The 22,321-nt window shown below is 40.1% G+C and overlaps 1 pseudogene; it reads left to right on the forward strand.

Annotated features, from left to right (window-relative positions):
* The first annotated feature begins 2,335 nt into the window (after positions 1 to 2,335).
* Positions 2,336 to 6,429, forward strand: LOC111183361 (peptidyl-glycine alpha-amidating monooxygenase pseudogene; annotated as a pseudogene).
* Positions 6,430 to 22,321: the final 15,892 nt, after the last annotated feature.

The raw sequence follows: 22,321 nt of genomic DNA on the forward strand, positions 1-22,321 counted from the left end.
AAGTGAATTGGCACACTTTCCAAAGGAGTGTAAGCAGCTCCCCACAGTGATTTAAGTTCAATTAAACTGGGTATTGACAATCTGTAGACTTCCTTCCAAGCATTGTGAGAGAAAAATGGAAGGTTTCTTTGCTGCCTCTGCAAAGTGGCAGATATGTGTATAGAATGAGGTTTTATTAATCAGAGTTATCTCTTGTCTCTCTCTCTCTCTTTTTCCACTCTCCTCCTGTTTGTTCTTTCTTCTGAGTGGTGATCTCCATGGTAACAGATAGAACAGCTTATAGCATCTGTAATGACTATTATTAATAATAATAATGATCATCACAATGATAATACCAATCGGATAGAACGAGAGCCAAAATAAGAGAGTTAAATGGTGTCTCTGTAGGTAAACAATTTACAGTTTCTGAAATGAGAGCGAGAGGGACCAGGCGGATCACCTAGAGCTCCAGGACGAAGGTTCCTAGAGGGCTTTCCTGGGGTGACAACGGGGAAAGATTTCACAGCAGGGATAAGGAAATAGAATATTCTGGAATATCCTGCCATTAGTACTCTGCTGACTCTTTGTGAAACCTCTTTTGCTTTTCTCTTGATGATGTTGTTGACTGCGTGTATTTTGATCATATCACTTGAAAGTTCTTTTACATGTGAACCGTTACATAATACATGCTGGTGATTAGCCTCCTCTTGATGAAGATCTCCTGAAGTCTTACATGGCGTTCAATGCTAGCCAAGGTGCTGATGGTCTAAGGATGAATGACCTCTGTTGACCAGTCCATTCTCAAGGAAAACAGTGTATAGTCTATCGCCAGCCCCAACCCTGCCACCAACAGAACTCTGGGCATCCCCACTTACTTGTAATCTCAAGAGTACTTACAACAGCATGAGACATCTGTCATTCTCATGCATACCACGTTTTCCCCCAAATGATGGTAAACTTTTGAAGAAGTTAGGCAGTGCACTATCCTCCTGTGTACGTGCCCTGGGGGCTATCACACAGTATACATAGAATGAGTGATACATTTCACATCCTGGGAGATCTCAGCTTTGTAAGGAGATAGACTTGAAAGCTAAATTCACAAAGCAACACGGGAAATGCTTTACTAGTCTTCATAACAACCCATTGTCATATCTTAGAAATGAAGCCTTGGACCTTTATAACACATGCTATTTGATGGCCTATGGCCTGTAATTCCTTTATGCTTAAAGGTGGCATGATACCTTGTATGGATTTGGGTTATGGTATCATTTATGCTCAGGCAAGTGCATTGGGCTGAATGCTGCTTTTAAAAAGCAAATATTTTATTTTTATTTTTTAATGAGGTATAATTGGCATACAACTTTGTGTAAGTTTAAGATGTACAATGTGTTGATTCGATACATTTATATATTACAATATGATTATCGTGGTAGCATTAGCTAACACCTCTATTATGTCACATAATTATCTTTTATTTTTTCTGGTGGGAACGGTTAAGATCTAGTCTCTTAGCAACTTTGAAGTTTATAGTACAGTGCTGTTGACTACAATCATTATGCTGTGCATTCGATATCTAGAACTTATTTATTTGCTAATCACAAGTTTGTACCCTTAATTAACATCTCTCCATTTTTCCAAAGCTATAGTAAGTAAAACAGTATGGTATTGGCACAAAACTAGCCACATATACCAGTAGAACAGAACAGAGAGCCCAGAAATAAACCCTCATATAAACGATCAATTGATATTTGACAAGGGAGCCAAATATACTCAATGGGTAAAGGACAGTCTCTTCAATAAATGGTGTTGGGAAAATGAACAAGCCCATGCAGAATGAAATTGGACCCCTATCTTATACCACTCAAAAATTAACTTGAAAAGAATTAAAGGCTTCAACAGAAGACCTAATAGCATAAAAACCTAGAAGAAAACATAAGGAAGAAGTCCCTTTGACACTGGTCTTGGCAAAGATTTTTTGACTATGACAGCAAAAGCCCAAGCAACAAAAGAAAAAAATCAGCAAGCGAGACTACATCAGACTAAAAAGCTTCTGCACAGGAAAAGAAATAGTCAACAAAATTAAAAAGCAATCTAGGGAATGAAAGAAACTATTTGCAAACCATCTATTTGATTTTAAAAAAAACAAATATTTTAAATACATAGTAACTAATTTTAGAATAACTAAGATCCTTAGTGAATTGAATAGGTTTCTGCCAGTTCAAAAACTCTTCAAATGCAGTCCTCTCTTAAGCAGAGAATTTGTCTTGGGTAACTCAGTACATGTATTCCTTTAAGCAAGTTAGAAAGATGGGGCTCTGTTTTTCATCATGGGACTGAATACAGTAGAAGAAAGAATAGAAAATGAACTGGGTAGGTCTCGGACTGTGCTCGCAGCCGCGCAGAATGCAAGCTCCTTGAGATCAGTGGCCTTGTATGGTTTCCTCAACACTGTATTCCTGATACCTGAAACTGTGCCTGGCTCACAGGAGTGCTCTGAACAACCTTCAGAGAAATATTTACAGGACTGAACAATTTGATGCCTAATGGACATATTTAAAGGCCATCTGGTTCTGAATGATGACTGACGCGGGTTTGTGTGATATCCCTCACAGTCCCTGTCATCCCCGAGTGATAAGGAACACTCACGTCTAGCCCCAGCACCAGGGCAGAAAGCAGCTCTGAAGGGAGGAGAGCTTCCGCTTGCGGACCTGACAAAAGTACCGCCTTCCCACGGGGTTCTGCCTGCGGCTCTTGATCCAGACACCTCGCAGCTCTCGCAGGCAGATGGTGTGTGGCCGTCGCCGGACGCCCGCCGCTCCCCGGCCATGAAGTAGCGGCTGCTGGAGGCGTCGCTGCCCGACCGCCGGCCCCAGCCCAGCGCTGCGCTGCCGGGTCCTCCCGGCGGGGCCGGAGCGGCGTGGCCATGGCTGGCTTTCGTAGCCTGCTAGTTCTCCTCCTTGTTTTTCAAAGCAGCTGTTTGGGTTTCAGAAGCCCACTTTCTGTCTTTAAGAGGTTTAAAGAAACTACCAGATCATTTTCTAATGAATGTCTTGGTACCACCAGACCAGTAATTCCTGTTGATTCATCAGATTTTGCATGGGATATTCACATGCCTGGGGTTACTCCCAAACAGTCTGATACGTACTTCTGCATGTCAGTGCATTTGCCAATGGATGAGGAAGCCTTCGTGATTGACTTCAAACCCCATGCCAGCATGGATACTGTCCATCATATGCTACTTTTTGGATGCAATATGCCAGCGTCCACTGAAAATTACTGGTTTTGTGATGAAGGAACCTGTACAGATAAAGCCAATATTCTATATGCCTGGGCAAGAAATGCTCCCCCAACCAGACTCCCCAAAGGTGTTGGATTCAGAGTTGGAGGAGAGACTGGAAGCAAATACTTTGTACTACAAGTACACTATGGGGATATTAGTGCTTTTAGAGATAATCACAAAGACTGCTCTGGTGTTTCCTTACACCTTACACGCCTGCCACAGACTTTAATTGCTGGCATGTACCTTATGATGTCTATTGACACTGTTATACCAGCAGGAGAGAAAGTGGTGAATTCTGATATTTCATGCCATTATAAAAAGTATCCAATGCATGTCTTTGCCTACAAAGTTCACACTCACCATTTAGGTAAGGTAGTAAGTGGTTACAGAGTAAGAAATGGACAGTGGACACTGATTGGACACCAAAGCCCCCAGCTGCCACAGGCTTTCTACCCTGTAGAACACCCAGTAGATGTTAGTTTCGGTGACATACTGGCTGCAAGATGTGTATTCGCTGGTGAAGGAAGGACAGAAGCCACACACATTGGTGGCATATCTAGTGATGAAATGTGCAACTTATACATTATGTATTACATGGAAGCCAAGCATGCAGTTTCTTTCATGACCTGTACACAGAATATCGCTCCGGATTTGTTCAGAACCATACCACCAGAGGCCAACATTCCAATTCCTGTGAAGTCTGATATGGTTATGATGCATGGACATCACAAAGAAACAGTGAATAAAGATAAGACTTCTATACTACAGCAGCCAAAACGAGAAGAAGTATTAGAACAGGGTGATTTCTATTCACTACTTTCCAAGCTGCTAGGAGAAAGGGAAGATGTTGTTCATGTGCATAAATATAATCCTACAGAAAAGGCAGAATCAGAGTCAGACCTGGTAGCTGAGATTGCAAACGTAGTCCAAAAGAAGGATCTTGGTCAGTCTGATGCCAGAGAGAGTGCAGAACCTGAGAGGGACAATGCTCTTCTTGTCAGAGACAGAATTCACTAATTCCACAGACTAGCATCTACTTTGAGGCCAGCAGAGAGCAGAGTTTTGTCATTACAGCAGCCGCTACCCGGTGAAGGCACCTGGGAACCAGAACACACAGGAGATTTCCATGTAGAAGAGGCACTGGATTGGCCTGGAGTATACTTGTTACCAGGCCAGGTTTCTGGGATGGCTCTGGACCCTACGAATAATCTGGTGATTTTCCACAGAGGTAACCATGTCTGGGATGGAAACTCTTTTGACAGTAAGGTTATTTACCAGCAAAGAGGTCTCGGGCCAATTGAAGAAGACACTATTCTTGTCATAGATCCAAATAATGCCGCAGTACTCCAGTCCAGTGGAAAAAATCTGTTTTACTTGCCACATGGCTTAAGTATAGATAAAGATGGAAATTATTGGGTCACAGATGTGGCTCTTCATCAGGTGTTCAAACTGAATGCAAACAATGAAGAAGCCCCTCTGTTAATCCTGGGAAAGAGCATGCAACCAGGCAGTGACCAGAATCACTTCTGTCAACCTACTGACGTGGCTGTGGATCCAGACACAGGAACCATCTATGTATCAGATGGTTACTGCAACAGTCGGATCGTGCAGTTTTCACCAAGTGGAAAGTTCATCACACAGTGGGGAGAAGAGTCTACTGAGAGCAATCCTAAACCAGGCCAGTTCAGTGTTCCTCACAGTTTGGCCCTAGTGCCTCATTTGGGCCAATTATGTGTGGCAGACAGGGAAAACGGTCGGATCCAGTGTTTTAAAACTGACACCAAAGAATTTGTGCGAGAGATTAAGCATGCTTCATTTGGAAGAAATGTATTTGCTATTTCATATATACCAGGTTTGCTCTTTGCGGTGAATGGGAAGCCTTACTTTGAGGACCAAGAACCTGTACAAGGATTTGTGATGAACTTTTCCAATGGGGAAATTATAGACGTCTTCAAGCCAGTGCGCAAACACTTTGACATGCCTCATGACATCACTGCGTCTGAAGACGGGACCGTGTATGTTGGAGACGCTCACACCAATACCGTGTGGAAGTTCACCTCAACTCAAAAAAAAAAAAAAATCGAGCAGTTAAAAAGGCTGGCATTGAGGTCCAGGAGATCAAAGAATCCGAGGCAGTTGTTGAAACCAAAATGGAGAACAAACCCGCCTCTTCAGAATTGCAGAAGATGCAGGAGAAACAGAAACTGATCAAAGAGCCAGGCTCGGGGGTGCCCGTGATTCTCATTACAACCCTTCTGGTTATTCCGGTGGTTGTCCTGCTGGCCATTGCCTTATTTATTCGGTGGAAAAAATCAAGGGCCTTTGGAGGAAAGGGAAGTGGAGGCTTAAACCTCGGAAACTTCTTCGCAAGCTGGAAAGGCTATAGCCGAAAAGGCTTTGACCGCCTTAGCATGGAGGGAAGTGACCAGGAGAAAGATGATGACGGAAGTGAGTCAGAAGAGGAGTATTCAGCACCTTCGCCTATACCCGCACCTTCCTCCTGAAAACGGGGCTTTGATTTAGGTTGATGAAATTTGCCAAGAATGCCAGATTCCTTTCCCTTTAGCACGTTTAGCGTTTTGTGTATTTAATTGTAAACTGTACTAGCCTGTGTGGGACTGTACACATTTCATTTACTTCGTTTTGATTTAGTTGGCTTCTGGTTCTAGTTGAGGAGTTTCCTAAAAGTTCATAACAGTGCCATTGTCTTTATATGAACGTAGAATAAACAGTTCTCTTCTTCCATCACACTAGTAATTTAATGATGGAAGGTTTGCTCATCTGCATTTTTGAGACTTTTCTGTAGTTCGTAAATAACCCCATTCTCTGCTTGAACACAGTATTTTCCCAATAGCACCTCCATTGCCAGTGTCTTTCTTTGGTGCCTTTCCTGTTCAGCATTCTCAGCCTGTGGCAGTAAAGAGAAACTTTGTGCTACATGACAACAAAGCTGCTAAATCTCCTTCTATTTTTTTAAAATCACTAACATTATATTGCAATGAGGGAAAGAAAAAAAGTCTCTATTTAAATTATTTTTTTAAATTTTCTTCCTCAGTTGGTGTGTTTCGGGGATGTCTTATTTTTAGATGGTTACACTGTTAGATCACTATTTTCAGAATCTGAATGTAATTTGTGTAATAAAGTGTTTTCAGAGCGTTAAAAAAAAAAAATGAACTGGGTAGCAAACCGTGGTATCAAGGGCAATGATTTTCTAGGTTTCTGGGTCTATGAGGACTAAACGACAAATTCTGTTTTAGACATCTGCAGAAATGCAAGGGATGAAAATAAATATAGAGACACATGAGTCTATTTCAGAGTGAAAAGATAATTGGACAAGATGATAATCATTTATCATATACAGTGGTGGCTATATTCCAAGAAACTGCAGTCCAGACCTCTAGCTAACCTCATTTGCCAGATGAATTCCCTGCCCCCAACCCTCTAAGGAATGAAGTCCCCTTCCTCATTTTAATGTCATCGAAAAATTCGAACATAAAGATTCTTTACTCCTTTGCATGCCAGACAACAAGTTATGTGTCCATGTAAAGCAAGATACCGAATCAGTATAATATCATCATGGATGGAAAGATTAATATAAATATCCCATTTACCAATGAGGAAACTTCAGAGATGTATATAACTTGTCCAAAGTCCTACTGCTGGAGCAGAACATAGATGCCCATCATATGGGCTAGTTTCTAAAGCCAGAAGTCTCACGGTACCTTGAGCCCTAGATGCATCTCTAGAGACTAGAACTTAGGGTGGATGTCCTGTGGTGGAGGGCAGGTAATGGAGGCAGGTCAGCCAAGGTGGGTGTATGGAGCCTGGAGGACTTTATGATGCTCTGCCAATCATAGCATTTAGACGATTTACTCCGCAGTCTCTGCATGAAAATGGACCGACTTGAGTTACAGGGAAACCTCTGCTGGTTTCCTTGTGTGGGACTCCAAGTTCACAGAACTGCCAGAGGGAAGTATTTCCTGTTCTGGGTCTTTTGAATGTGTTTTCCCCATGGGTCTGCAGAGAGAAGGCAAGGCTCATAGTGCCTCCCCTTTGCCCCCTTTATGTGTTTGTGGGTCTTACTCTCTGGTCAGGGAAAGAACCGTGTTAATACGAGCGACCATGAGAACTCTAAGAGACCAGTCAAGACTTCTTCTTTTTGATGCTGTTGCTAATATCAGCATCTGATATCTGTGGGCTCCTTGAGTTGGACATGTTATATACCTTTATCTAAGAGGTACACACAGACTTCTGTTGAATGTCATTATTTAGTTAATAAAGGAGATTCTCACACTAGTCCCCTCACTTAAATCTTTACAACCACCTTCTACAGTTGGCATCATTGCTCTTTTTTTAAAGTATTACTGATGAGGAAACTGAACTTTAGAGAAGTAATCATTTGACCAAGGATGCTTAACCAGGAAGTGTAGAGCTGGCACACAAATCCAGATCTTCTGGCTCCAGAATCCAAGCTGTGTCCACTAATCTCCACTGTGCACTGACCAAACGTATCATCTTGAACATTTAGCTCATGGGTCCAATTTTATTTAAAGTATATATAGGTCCATGAATGGATCTCCCTCCATCCACCTAAAAGACTATTCAAAATGAATCTTACTTGTTTGAAAATCCTTCACCTAGACCTTCTCTAGCTAAGACCACCTCACCTGTCCCCATCCAATTCCAAGCGTCAGGAACATCAGCCATCAAAGCTGCCTCTCCTGAGCGGCACTGACCCCTGGCCTTTCATGTTTTGTCAGGGTTCAGGGCTTAATCTGCATTGCTACCCAGGAAGTGGGGGAAAAAATAGAAAGTGAGAAAAAATAATATCCAATTGTCTCGTTGTTTTTAGCCTTTATGTTGCTCTCTCCCAGGAGGAAAATACTGAGAGGACAAAGGGCATCTTTGAAATGAAAGCCAGCTAACGGACCCTAGGTTTCGAGTAATCGTCTCTCTTCCTGTCGCTCAGACTGTGTTTGTGATGTCTGTTAAGTGAACTGTGGGGACCCTTTGGAGATCTTAGTAGTTCCTTTGTATCTTCTCTATATTGCATGTATCAAAAAGGACCAAGAGTTGAACTATTAAAACCAGTTCACTGTCAGGGCCAGAACGTGGGGTTCGCAATATTTGTGGCTTTAAGATAAAAGACTGTTTCTCTGACATGGCTTCCTTTTCCACCTTGCCAAAGATAGAATATGGTTTTGGAAAAATGAGCTAATGAGTGAACAAATAAGAAAATTGATAATGAATGTATGATCAATGGATGCATATATAGATATGAAGAATCAGTGTACATTTGGAAGGAAATCCACATTTATATGATTTAATGATGCTATGTGGACCACTTTGGGAATCAGAAAGATTGGATGAATTGAGACTGGGGACAAGTTTACCTTCTCTCCCCTTCTTACATTTATATCTATATTTATATCCAGTATCTATATTTATACTGTTATCTATGATTATTATCAGTACTGGAGACGATGTACATAAAATTTCCTAGTATGAAACAGTAGTATACCATCTATTATTAGAGGTTAGATTTCCATTTCTTCTGAGCACCGTGGACATTTCAAAATCAGCAGTTTTTATTTCTCCCTCTACAGTATTGCATGATTGAGCAATTACTTTCTTTGGTTATTTTATTGACATTTGTCTATATTGGCACCAACATTTTTGGAGTTTCCAGTTAATTATTTATGTAACATTATTATTTTTACCAATATGAATCATGTTTTATTTTTGCTTTCAAAGTCAAAATCCAAAAACCTTCATTCTGATTTTTTTTATAGACTTTATGGAAAATGTAATTTTGTCTCGATTAAACATTGGAAACGTGGGTTATCAGGGGGCTGGTTTTAGGAAATAGTGTTAAGATGAATCAGAATGTTTGAGCAGAGTTCAATTTTATGCTGCAAGAAACATTTCCATTTTTAGGAATTGGGAAAATACTTTAGAGAGAATTGAGAGCAAACTTTCTCTTCCTCCTCTTTCTAACATTAAAACTGAAGTACAGGGCAATGAAGTTATTTATCCCAAGTCATATACAGAGTTAGGGTAGAGAACATACTAATACTGGGGATCCTGGTTGCCAGTTTTTTTCTGCTTCTTCTTCTCCTTCCTTCTCCTTCTTCTCATTCTCATGGCCAACAGCCACGATCCTGCTTCTAAGTAGTACTAGTTAGAAATAGTGGTTACGGGCAGTATATGTGCTCACCATTCTTGTCTAACCGATGTGCCTTGGGTCCTTCCTCTACTTCCTAGACCTTGGTTTCCTCATTTGTAAAACTAAGTGGGTGAGAGAGGAAGGAAACCATGTGACTTCTGGGCAAGGTTCTTTTTCAGCTCTGCACATCTATGAAGAGTGATGACGTTATTATGTGGGCAAGATTCTCAGATGACAGAAGCTTCTCAAGCCTTCCTATTTCCTCTTTCCCTTTATCCGTAAGCATGTTCAGAATTCAATTCTATGTCCAATTGCCGTAAATGTTTCAGTCTATTATTCCAGAATGTCTGATCGTGCCTTGTGACTTCTTTTTTTTAAACTGATGATTAAACTGAGCCCCAGAAAAGTGAAGTGACTTGTCCAAGCTTGTTGTTAGTAGAATAGGTTTCAAGTCAGATCTCTCAGGCTCTAAAACTGAAATTCATCTCCTTTCTTTGCCTTCCATTCTTACCTATAATAGGTAAAATATGTTCTCCATCCCTGACCCACAGGGCCTCATCTCTGCATGTTGTTTTAATGTAAACCTGTTAAAATATTTTTGGCAAGTAGAAGTAGCATGGCGAATAAATATTAATGAACTGCAGTTAAGTGCCTTGCATGTTCAGTGTCTATTACACAATCTCATCCTTGTTATGATGTATATTTCACAGATACTTTCTGTGTATAGGTCTTATTTTCAACGTGGTACTTATGATTCTCTGAGACAATGATCTATGCTAGTTTTTCTTTTGTGAGGAAGTGTGTGTGTCAATATCTGGATGTAGGGGCATTGGAGTCAGACATCCTGGGTTCCAATTCTTGCTTAGACATTAACTATGCAATCTTAGGAAAACTGCTTAATTTTCCTTATTCACTTTTCCCTCAGTTTTGATGTGGCAGGATCGACTCCCTTCTGATTTAGACAATGCCAATTTTATTTTATTTATTTATGTAGTTAATATTTTGAACATTTAACATTTAATTTTTGTTCATATAATTACCAACATTTTGTGCATTCGACAGCTTGTCAGTGATCTATGTTTTTGTGTGTATGTGATCGCCAGGATAATTACCTTCAAGGATATTTAGTTATATTCTACTTCTGGTCACAGGGTATCTAATTTCTCAACTTCTAAGTTCTTCCCCATCCAAAATGTCCTTTCCCGCAACAGATGAATTCATTTCCTTTTATTCTTGTTCTACCTGTTGTCTACCTATTTGTGTTTCTTTCTGTTCTAGTTCCATGGATTTGCATAGATCGTGTCCATTTTAAATGAGATAATGGACATTAAATGCTTAGCCTAGAGACTGTGGAGTACAGACTTCACAAATTTAGCTCTTAAGATAACCCTCACACTGACTCTGGGTAGAACTCTGGGAGAAACAAAAATTCTCCGGCCAAATTCTTTGCATGAGTAGAGTGCTTGAGTGGCCGTTAGTTGATGCACATCCAGCCACCATCCATCACACTGCAAGCATGATTGTCTTTTTTTTTTTTTTCCAGCCTTTTGGAGGTCTATAAGCATGATCCTCTTTTGACCTTCCTTGGTTGTGTTTTCTGGGCAGAGGACAAGATCTGGACATTGGTGCAGCACAACAACACGGAGCTGACCCATGTGCGAGGTGCCAACGCTGAGAAGCCCTACTCCATGACCTTGGACTATGGAGGCAGCTTGGAGCAGCTGGAGGCCGTGATTGATGGCTCGGAACACTGTGAACAGGAGGTGGCCTACCACTGCAAGAGGTCCCGCCTGCTCAACACGCCAGGTAAGAACCACCCCTGCCCAGGCCCCTTTGCTAAGGCCATGCAGGACGACCGCAGTGTGGCAGTTGGGCCCTGAAACCCTGGAATACGTAGGAGAGGGGGAGGTTTTGCCAAAAATGGGGCTGCAACTACAATGGTTCCCTATGCAATGAGAGAAATGCCACCAGGAGAGACTCCTGACGGACTCGTCCTTGCTCTGATACCCAGGGTGTGACCTCGAGGGCGTTCTGTAGCCTCTCAAGATTTTCTCTCCATCTTCAAAAAAGGGGCAGTGACAATACCCATCTTGCAATCGTGGTGAGAATGGAAAGTTTCTTGAGATCAGTGGCACTCGAAGAGAGCATTTGAGTTAGACGTAGGAAGTGTGAAAGCGGAAATGGTATTTCTGGCAGACGAGAAAGCACCAAAGATCTCAGCACACTCACCAAAGAGCAATGAGTTGTGTCTGGGGCAAAGGAAACATAGCAGAGCAGTATTAGGCAAGGAGGTCAACAGGGAAAGCGGCCACATCCTGTGTGTTTGCAGTACTCATGTTACCTGAAAAGTGCAGGCCTTAATGGAAATGACTCTTCTTTTAAAATAAAGTTTACTTTTAGGAAAAATTATATTAACTGTATTTATATATTTTTTTGTTCTCTTACGGTTAGTTTTTAGCGTGAATGGCTGATAAAGGGTTGCAAAAAAACCTTGTAGGATTGCTTACCAAAACCCGAAAGGGTTTGCACAACGTCAGGAGGGCTTTGTCAAAGTTGATGCATGCCCTGGGAGTCAGTCATTTCTGTGCATATCAGTTCATCATTCGTGGCAGAAAAAAGGGGGAAAAAATGGCTGAGTAGCACAAGGATGTGGAATATCCAAGAAAGGGTGTCAGAATCTTTAGCCTCAAGGAACTTATGATCCTTGAAAGTGAGGAATTTTGAAAGGATTGAGGAAATTAGACAATGAAATGTCAAACAAGCAGAAGTGCTAGAAACCTAACTAAATACAACCCACCCACTGCCTCACTCATCTAGAATCCTTAGGGAAGAATTGTCCCACATAAGTGAATTTTCCAGATAATTGCCACTTACCCCTTTAAGCACCGAAAATGTTTTTAAAGAATTTTTAACTATTTGAAATGAAAATCTTTCTCAAATGGATCACATGCTTCCTTGCCTTCTTAAACAGAGAATTCTGAACATGAAATGTCACCTTTTCTTGATGACTCAGGATCATCATTGTGAAAATCAGTGACTGTACTGTCCTTGGACTCAGCAATGCTTGCAGGGCTGATTCAGAGGCCCTGCTTGGGGTCCCTTTTACCAGTATCCTCAGAGAGTCAGTGTTTGTGTGTGTTCAGATTTCGCTCTCTCCTGGCTGTCAAGCCTGCATGTGTGACTCAGCACTCTTTGCAGAGAGTCTGTGAGCACAAAACCATCCTAACCTCTTATGATTGTGTTGCTTCTAGTTTCCTAACGTTTGACTTGGTGGAACTTTGGGGAAAATGGGACTATGTTCATTCTGACCATGGGATTTCCTTTAGTATATACATCCTGTGATATCAGTTTGGCTTTACTGTTGCCTTTGTATGATTTTTTTTTTTATCTTTATTGGAGTATACTAGCTTTACAGTGTTGTGTTAGTTTCTGCTGCATAACAAAGTGAATCAGCTATACATATACATGTAGCCCCATGTCCCCTCCCTCTTGAGTTTCCTTCCCACCCTCCCTATCCCACCCCTCTAGGTGGTCACAAAGCACCGAGCTGATCTCCCTGTGCGATGCAGCTGCTCCCCACTAGCTGTCTATTTTATATTTGGTAGTGTATATATGTCCATGCCACTCTGTCACTTCATCCCAGCTTACCCTTCCCCCTCCCCATGTCCTCAAGTCCATTCACTACATCTGCATCTTTATTCCTGTCCTGCCCCTAGGTTCATTAGAACCTTTTTATTTTTTAGATTCCATATATATGTGTTAGCATACAGTATTTCTTTTTCTCTTTCTGACCTCACTCTGTATGGCAGACTCTAGGTCCATCCACCTCACTACAAGTAACTCAATTTCATTTCTTTTTATGGCTGAGTAATATTCCATTGTATATATGTGCCACATCTTCTTTATCCATTCATCTGTTGATGGACACTTAGGTTGCTTCCATGTCCTGGCCATTGTAAATAGTGCCGCAATGAACATTGTGGTACATGACTATTTTTGAATTATGGTTTTCTCAGGGCATATGCCCAGTAGTGGGATTGCTGGGTCATATGGTAGTTCTATTTTTAGTTTTTTGAGGGAACCTCCATACTGTCCTCCATAGTGGCTGTATCAATTTACATTCCCACCAACAGTGCAAGAGGGTTCCCTTTTCTCCACACCCTCTCCAGCATTTATCGTTTGTAGATTTTTTGATGATGGTCATTCTGACTGGTGTGAGGTGATAACTCATTGTAGTGTTGATTTGCGTTTCTCTGATGATTAATGATGTTGAGCATTCTTTCATGTGTTTGTTGGCAATCTGTATATCTTCTTTGGAGAAACGTCTATTTAGGTCTTCTGCCCATTTTTGGATTGGGTTGTTTCCTTTTTTGATATTTAGCTGCATGAGCTGCTTGTATATTTTGGAGATTAATCCATTGTCAGTTGCTTCATTTACAAATATTTTCTCCCATTCTGAGGGTTGTCTTTTCCCCTTGTTTATAGTTTCCTTTGCCGTGCAAAAACTTTTAAGCTTCATTAGGTCCCATTTCTTTATTTTTGTTTTTATTTCCGTTTCTCTAGGAGGTGGGTCAAAAAGGATCGTGCTGTGATTTATGTCATAGAGTGTTTTGCCTATGTTTTCCTCTAAGAGTTTTATAGTGTCTGGCCTTACATTTAGGTCTTTAATCCATTTTGTGTTTATTTTTGTGTATGGTGTTAGGGAGTGTTCTAATTTCATTCTTTTACATGTAGCTGTCCCAGCACCACTTATTGAAGAGGATGTCTTTTCTCCATTGTATATTCTTGCCCCCTTTATCGAAGATAAGGTGTCCATATGTGCATGGGTTTATCTCTGGGCTTTCTATTCTGTTCCATTGATCTATATTTCTGTTTTTGTGCCAGTAGCATACTGTCTTGATTGCTGTAGCTTTGTAGTATAGCCTGAAGTGAGGGAGCCTGATTCCTCCAGCTCCATTTTTCTTTCTCAAGATTGCTTTGGCTATTCGGGGTCTTTTGTGTTTCCATGCAAATTGTGAAATTTTTTGTTCTACTTTTGTGAAAAATGCCATTGGTAGTATGATAGGGATTGCACTGAATCTGTAGATTGCTTTGGGTAGTATAGTCATTTTCACAATGTTGATTCTTCTAATCCAAGAACATGGTATATCTCTCCATCTGTTGTGTCGTCTTTAATTTCTTTCATCAGTGTCTTATAGTTTTCTGCATACATGTCTTTTGTCTCCTGAGGTAGGTTTATTCCTAGATATTTTATTACTTTTGTTGCAGTGGTAAATGGGACTGTTTCCTTAATTTCTCTCTCAGATTTTTCATCATTAGTGTATAGGAATGCCAGACATTTCTGTGCATTAATTTTGTATCCTGCTACTTAACCAAATTCATTGATTAGTTCTAGTAGTTTTCTGGTAGCATCTTTAGGATTCTCTATGTATAGTATCATGTCATCTGCAAACAGTGACAGTTTTACTTCTTCTTCCAATTTGGATTCCTTTTATTTCTTTTTCTTCTCTGATTGCTGTGGCTAAAACTTCCAAAACTATGTTGAATAAACCATTAGCCAAACTCATCAAGAAAAAAAGGGAGAATACTCAAATCAAAGGAATTAGAAATGAAAAAGAAGTAACAGCTAACACTACAGAAATACAAAGGATCATGAGAGATTACTACAAGCAGCTATATGCCAATAAAATGGACAATCTGGAAGAAATGGACAAATTCTTAGCAAAGCACAACCTTCTGAGACTGAACCAGGAAGAATTAGAAAATATAAACAGACCGATCACAAGCACTGAAATTAAAACTCTGATTAAAAACTTTCTGACAAACAAAAGCCCAGGACCAGTTGGCTTCACAGGTGAATTCTATCAAACATTTAGAGAAGAGCTAACACCTATCCTTTTCAAACTCTTCCAAAATATAGAGGAGGGAGGAACACTTGCAAACTCATTCTACGAGGCCACCATCACCCTGGTACCAAAACCAGACAAAGATGTCACAAAGAAAGAAAACTACAGGCTAATATCACTGATGAACATAGATGCAAAAATCCTCAACAAAATAGTAGCAAACAGAATCCAACAGCCCATTAAAAGGATCATACGCCATGATCAAATGGGGTTTATCTCAGGAATGTAAGGATTCTTCAATATACGTAAATCAATCAATATCATACACCATATTAACAAATTGAAGGCTAAAAACCGTATGATAATCTCAATAGATGCAGAAAATTCTTTTGACAAAATTCAACACCCATTTATGATAAAAACTCTCCAGAAGGTAGGCATAGAGAGAACCTACCTCACCATAATAAAGGCCGTATATGACAAACCCACAGCCAACATCTTTCTCAGTGGTGAAAAAATAAAACCATTTCCTCTAAGATCAGGAATAAGACAAGGTTGCCCACTCTCACCACTATTGTTCTTTTTTTTAAATTGAAATATAGTTGATTTACAATGTTATATTAGTTTTAGGTGTACAGCAAAGTGATTCAGATATACATACATATATATATATATATATATATACACACATATATATATATTTATATATATATATTCTTTTTCATATTCTTTTCCCTTATAGGTTATTACAAAATATTGAGTATAGTTTCCTATGCTATACTATACATAGCTATATAGGACCTGTATTTTGAATACTATAGGTCCTTGTTGGTTATCTATTTTATATATAGTAGTGTATATCTGTTAATCCCAAACTCCTAAGGTAACCTCTACTTCCTCTTTGGTAACCATAAGTTTGCTTTCTGTCTGGGAGTCTGTTTCTGTTTTATAAATAAGTTCATTTGTATCATTTTTTTAGATTCCACATATAAGTGATATTATTTTATATTTGTCTTTCTGTGTCTGACTTACTTCACTTAGTATGATCATCTCTAGGTCCATCCATGTTGCTGCAAGTGGCATTATTTAATCCTTTTTTATGGCTGAGTAGTATTCCATTGTATGTATATGTACCACATCTTCTTTACCCATTCATCAGTCGATGGACATTTAGGTTGTTTCCATATGTTAGCTATTGTGAATAGTACATGCTGTTTTTCTAACTCAGCTGTCATAAATTCCCTGAGCACATTTGGGTGGGAGGGCATGACCTAATCACCTTTCGAAGTCCCCACCTCTTGATACCATCACACTGGGGGATTAGAATTCCAACACATGAATTTTTGAGGGACAAATATTCTGTCCATAACAGGCACACACTTGCAGGGATGTTTTCCTAATTTCCCTAATTATTAAGGCAATCCCATCCCCCTGGGGAAGGCCAGAGAGAGAAAGGAGAGGCTAGAGACCATCTTCTCCTTTCCTGCCTTCCCTCTGGAAGAGTTGGGTAAGGGTCTCCCTTACCTGCTGAAGCCAAGGCCCCCCCTGTGAAACTGTTTTACTAACTGTATTTGTCACACACACAGTATACAAATATCTTTCCACGTCAGTAAATATGACTTTATACCGTAATGTTTTTAAGAACAGAGTCTTCCATTATATGGATGTACCAAATGGATACACAAGATTAACAAATCTATTTTGGACATTTAGATTGTATCCATTTTCTCACTATTACACATGATGCAAGAACATTTTTGCACATAGATCTTTATGTATAAAACCGATTATATCCTTAGGATAAATTCCTTGGGGTGCCATTACCAGGGCAAAGCGTGTGCATATTTTTAAGACTTTTGCCATATTGACATCTGCAGTGTATCAAGGTTATACCAATTATTACTCTAAACATCACTGTGGGATTTGAGTGCCCATCTCCCAGCAATAGGTATTATCACCTTATTTCAACTTTGACAATCTGATAAATGCAGAGGAGGATCAAAGACAATTATAAATATTTTTTTATTAATTAAAATATCCCATAGCTTATTGGAAACTACTGGTAGCCAGGATTAGTAGAAGCAATAAAATATTATGAATTGTGGCTACCGTGGACTCAAACCAATAAGAGGAGAATGTGAAGGATGCCTTCTTGCTATAGGTTTCCCCCCGTACCATACACAATAGATTATAAAGGGAGGAAATAAAAGAAGGCAAAATGAAAGAAATATAAATAACTGTTCAAATGGCCACCAATGACTAAGCATTTCTAATATTTAAGGATGTCTGTGGGGAACTGTATAAGCATGATCTCTAATCCAAACAGCAGTTCTGCATAGTAAGTGTTGTTATCCGATCTGGCATTTCAGAAAACAGAACCTCAGAGAGGGTAAGATGCTTGATCAGTGCCACATGGCTGGGGAGGGGCAGACCTGGTTCTTATACCCAGATCCACCTGAGGTCAAAGCAAGGAAAATAAGGACCTACTGTGCAGCACAGGGAACTCTACTCAATACTCTGGCCTCTATGGGGAAAGAATCTAAAAAAGAGGGAATATATGTATATGTATAACTGAGTCATGTTGCTGCATACCCGAAACTAACAACGTTGTAAATCAATTATACTCTAATAAAAATTAAGAAAAAAAAGCAAGGATATGATTTCCGATACATCATGCAAAAAACAAAAGTTAAAAGGAAATGGGGTCATCAGGGAACACATCAGTTTGTATGATTTTCCTTGTTTTGTAAGAAAATGCAGATGGAGAGAGAGGCAAGTCACCAGAGCCACCTCTGCTAAGCTGTGTGATTGTCAGGGTGTCTTGAAGGGGACAATTCCTCGGCAGCCTCACAGGTTGGCAGCGTCCTCACTCACATGCTGCAGCTTCTGTGGCCCACGTGGCCCTGTGGATCCCAAACAGCATCACCAAAGTCTCCTTCTGCCTCCTTCAGTCTGTTCTTGCCTCTGGCTCTGGTTCCATTCTTCGAGCAGCAACGGAAGCAGAAAGAGAGGGAAGACGGGCAGGATTAGGTCAGGCCTGGTTCACCACTGTGTCTTTTTCATTTAGTTAGTGACTGAACCATGACACTGTAATTTTCTGACAGTTTCCTCAGATATTCTTCCCCAGAGCTGCTGATAAGTGCCAGCCAATGAAATGTGTCATCTATCTCTTTAACTGAAGGTTTATACTAGAAACTCTGCAAAGGACCACAATTCCAATCCCTTAGGGTCCAGGGGAAAAGTGTCTTCTTTATTCCCATAAATCTTTGTAGTTGTATTTGCTTGCTGCTTCTTACCCTGAGCTTGATGCAGGACTGAGACCCTGTGCTAAAGAGCAGCTTCCGAGACAGGATTTCTCACCCTGCCAGTGCTCAGAAGTATCCTGTCACAGGGCGAGGAGGTGGCCACTTGTTCACAGGAACAAAGGCTGCCCCGGTTATTCCCAAGACTTTTCTCCTGGTCAGCACCTCCATAGGAATTTTTCCTGAGGCCAGACCCAGAAGATATCATGTGATAAGCGTATAAAATAAAATAGATTTTTTTGATGATAGCCATTCTGGCTGGTATGAGGTGATATCTCAATGTAGTTTTGATTTGCATTTCTCTAATAATTAGCGATGTTGAGCATCTTTTCATGTGCCTCTTGGCCATCTGTATGTCTTCTTTGGAGAGATATCTATTTAGGTCTTCTGCCCATTTTTTGACTGGGTTGTTTGTGTTGATGATATTAAGCTTCATGGGCTGTTTGTAAATTTTGGAGACTAATCCCTTGTCGGTCACATCAAAGGGGGCCTACTGTGTGGCACAGGGAGCTCTGCTCAATGTAGTGTAACAGCCTAAATGGGAGAGGAGTTTGAAAGGGAATAGATATATACATATGTATAACTGAATCACTTTGCTGCACACCTGAAACTAACACAACATTGCTAATCAACTATCCTCCAATATAAAATAAAAAGTTAAAAAAAAAATGAAATAGAATCCAGTTCCAGAAACAGAGGACAGAAAAAAAAATCTTGAGGCCAGGGCCTAGAAGATGCTTTAATCACATGGCCAATTTGCTCTGTAACCCACAACTCTCCCCGGAAGGAGGAAGATATTGAGAGGGGCAGAGGAAGGAGACCACCTGGGGAAGCTGAGTGCCCAGGTCCTGGGGACAATGGAGATTGAGAGCCCTACCTTCCCCCACCTTCTCTTCTAATCATCTCCATGATTAGAATCCCTAGAATCCCTCACTGGATTTGCTCGTTGGGGATGTAAGTATCTGGTGTATGTATCTTTTCACAGTTACCACTCTGTGTAGTGAAGGTGTATTTGGGAATGCCCTTCCCAAATCTGTGAGCTCACTAAGGCAGAGGTAAGAAGTCCGTCTTAATACACATGAAATCATTGGAAGTTCAGACCCCGTTACTTTGAAATCTAGTAGCCATGGATAGGCTGAGCTCAAATTTACTTTGGTTCTGAACAGGAAGGATTTGCCAAGCAAATCAGTCGTGCAAACAAGTTGTCGTGAGGGTTGTTTAAGTTCCTCAGCAGACCTGATGATGGAGTGCCTGATAGCACATCAGAGTCCCCACTTCCCTGCCAGGAACGGGCTCCTATGCATTTATTCATGCAAACATGTGAGTGGTTTCCACCTGGAATCAATTTCTATACTTAGTTATGTTCCAATGATTTTGAACATAATAAAGTCCTACTTGTCTTAAAGTATTCTCAAATTTCCTTTTTTCCCTTAATTAATGATATTTTAGTGAGCATATAGCTAACCGGCCATATATATAATATGTGGTATATAGTTTAGACCATATATATATATATATATATATACACACACACACACACACTATAGTATGTATGAAAATATGCATGCATTATTTATACACTATTTAGTGTGTGCTATATAATATATATTATGTAATGGTATATATACTCATTATACAATCTTTGTATGTCCAAATAGATCTGTAAATGCACTTGGGTATATAAACCCTCATGTCCATCTGTAGTATTCAACTTCCAATGTGTACAAAACTAACACGTAGGTTTAGAAATTGAAGTAAGGAATTGTGATGCAGAAAAGGCAAATTACTGAGAGAAAAGAAATAGCACTTCAAGGTGCTCTGGAGTTTACTAAACGTAAAATTCTTTGTCCTCAATATTTGTACCAAACCAGATCTTTAACAGTTGATTAAATTTTCTTTCTTTCTAGAAATATTTATTGATTATCCATTATGTGCCACATACTTTTCTGGCCAGTGGGAATTAAACAGTGAAAAAAACCGGGGTTTCTGCCCATGTGATTATAATAGGGATGACAGAAACAAACCAAACACACATGTGTGCATGTGCACACACAACATGCACGCGTGTGTGCACAAAATATGTGGGTGGAACTGATCCGAAAGTCCACGGTCTTTTCACTTCACCAGGTTGTCACAGGAGCAATAGAATCAAAACCACAAAACTATGCTGTGACAACTGGAAGACAAAATACCAGGGAAGTATTTGAAATCTTAATAAAAAGTTATTTCTACTTTATGTACAGCAGGAATCTATAAAGAAACTCGAGGTTCCTATAATGCATACTCTTGGTATCACTACTCCTGCCAGTGATATTGGCTCTTGGCTACTGAGCTCCTTCTGTGTGCCAGGCATTTTGAACATTATTTCACTTAATCCTCTCAAAGGCCTTATGAAGTTTGTATTATTTTCATTTTTAACGATGGAAGGGGAAGCTCTAAGAAGTTAGGTGGTTCATGCAAGGTCCTATGGCTACTAAGTGCTATAGACCGGTTTCAAATACATGTCTCTCTGGCTTTCACTTCTATCTGCATTCTGAAAAAAAAAAAAAAAAAAAAGCCTCACAGAAAACATAGATTAGGTCTCAAAGAGGAAAGGATAATAATTTAAAAAAAAGGATTCAGGTATCCAAAGAAAAGGTTCATCTTCTGTTCTGGTTATCAACAGTTATGTAACAAGCCAGCATAAAACTTCGTGGTTTAAAACAGTGGTAATTTTTAAAAAATTGTACAGCAAAGTGATTCAGTTATGTATATACATGTATCTATTATTCTTTCCCATATAGGTTATTACAGAGTATTGAGTATAGTTCTCTGTGCCATACAGTAGGTCCTTGTTGGTTATCTATTTCATATATAGTCATGTGTATATGTTAATCCCAAACTTCTAATTTATCCCTTTCTCCCTTCCCCTTTTGTAACCATAAGTTTGTATTCTATGTCTGTGGGTCTATATCTGTTTCATAAGTTCATTTGTATCTTTTTTTTGAGATTCCACATATAAGCAATATCATAGGATATTTGTCTCTGTCTGGCTTACTTCACTTAGTATGATAATCTCTATGTCCATCCACGTTGCTGCAAATGGTGATATTTCATTCTTTTTATGGCTGAGTAGTATTCTATTGTATATATGTACCACATCTTCTTTATCCCTTCCTCTGTTGGTGGACACTTAGGTTGCTTCCATGTCTAGGCTATTGTAAATAGTGCTGCCATGAATATTGGGGTGCATGTATCTTTTCGAATTATAGTTTTCTCTGGATATATGCACAGGAGTGGGATTGCTGGATCATATAGTAACTCTATTTTTAGTTTTTTTTTTTTTTTTTTTTTGCGGTACGCGGGCCTCTCGCTGCTGTGGCCTCTCCCATTGCGGAGCACAGGCTCCGGACGCACAGGCCCAGCGGCCATGGCCCACGGGCCCAGCCGCTCCGCGGCACGTGGGATCCTCCCGGACCGGGGCACGAACCTGTGTCCCCTGCATTGGCAGGCAGACTCCCAACCACTGCACCACCAGGGAAGCCCTACTTTTAGTTTTTAAGGAACCTCCATACTGTTCTCCACAGTGGCTGCACCAATTTACATTCCCACCAACAGTACAGGAGGGTTCCCTTCTCTCCACACCCTCTCCAGCATTTATTATTTGTATACTTTTTGATGATGGTCATTCTGACTGATTTGAGGTGATAGCTCATTGTAGTTCTGATTTGCATTTTTTCTAATCATTAGTGATATCGAGCGTTTTTTC

This window comes from Delphinapterus leucas, chromosome 8 (assembly GCF_059928025.1).
Source record: "Delphinapterus leucas isolate spDelLeu-1000000601 "Yukka" chromosome 8, BTC_Dleu_Yukka2, whole genome shotgun sequence".
NCBI lineage: Eukaryota > Metazoa > Chordata > Mammalia > Artiodactyla > Monodontidae > Delphinapterus > Delphinapterus leucas.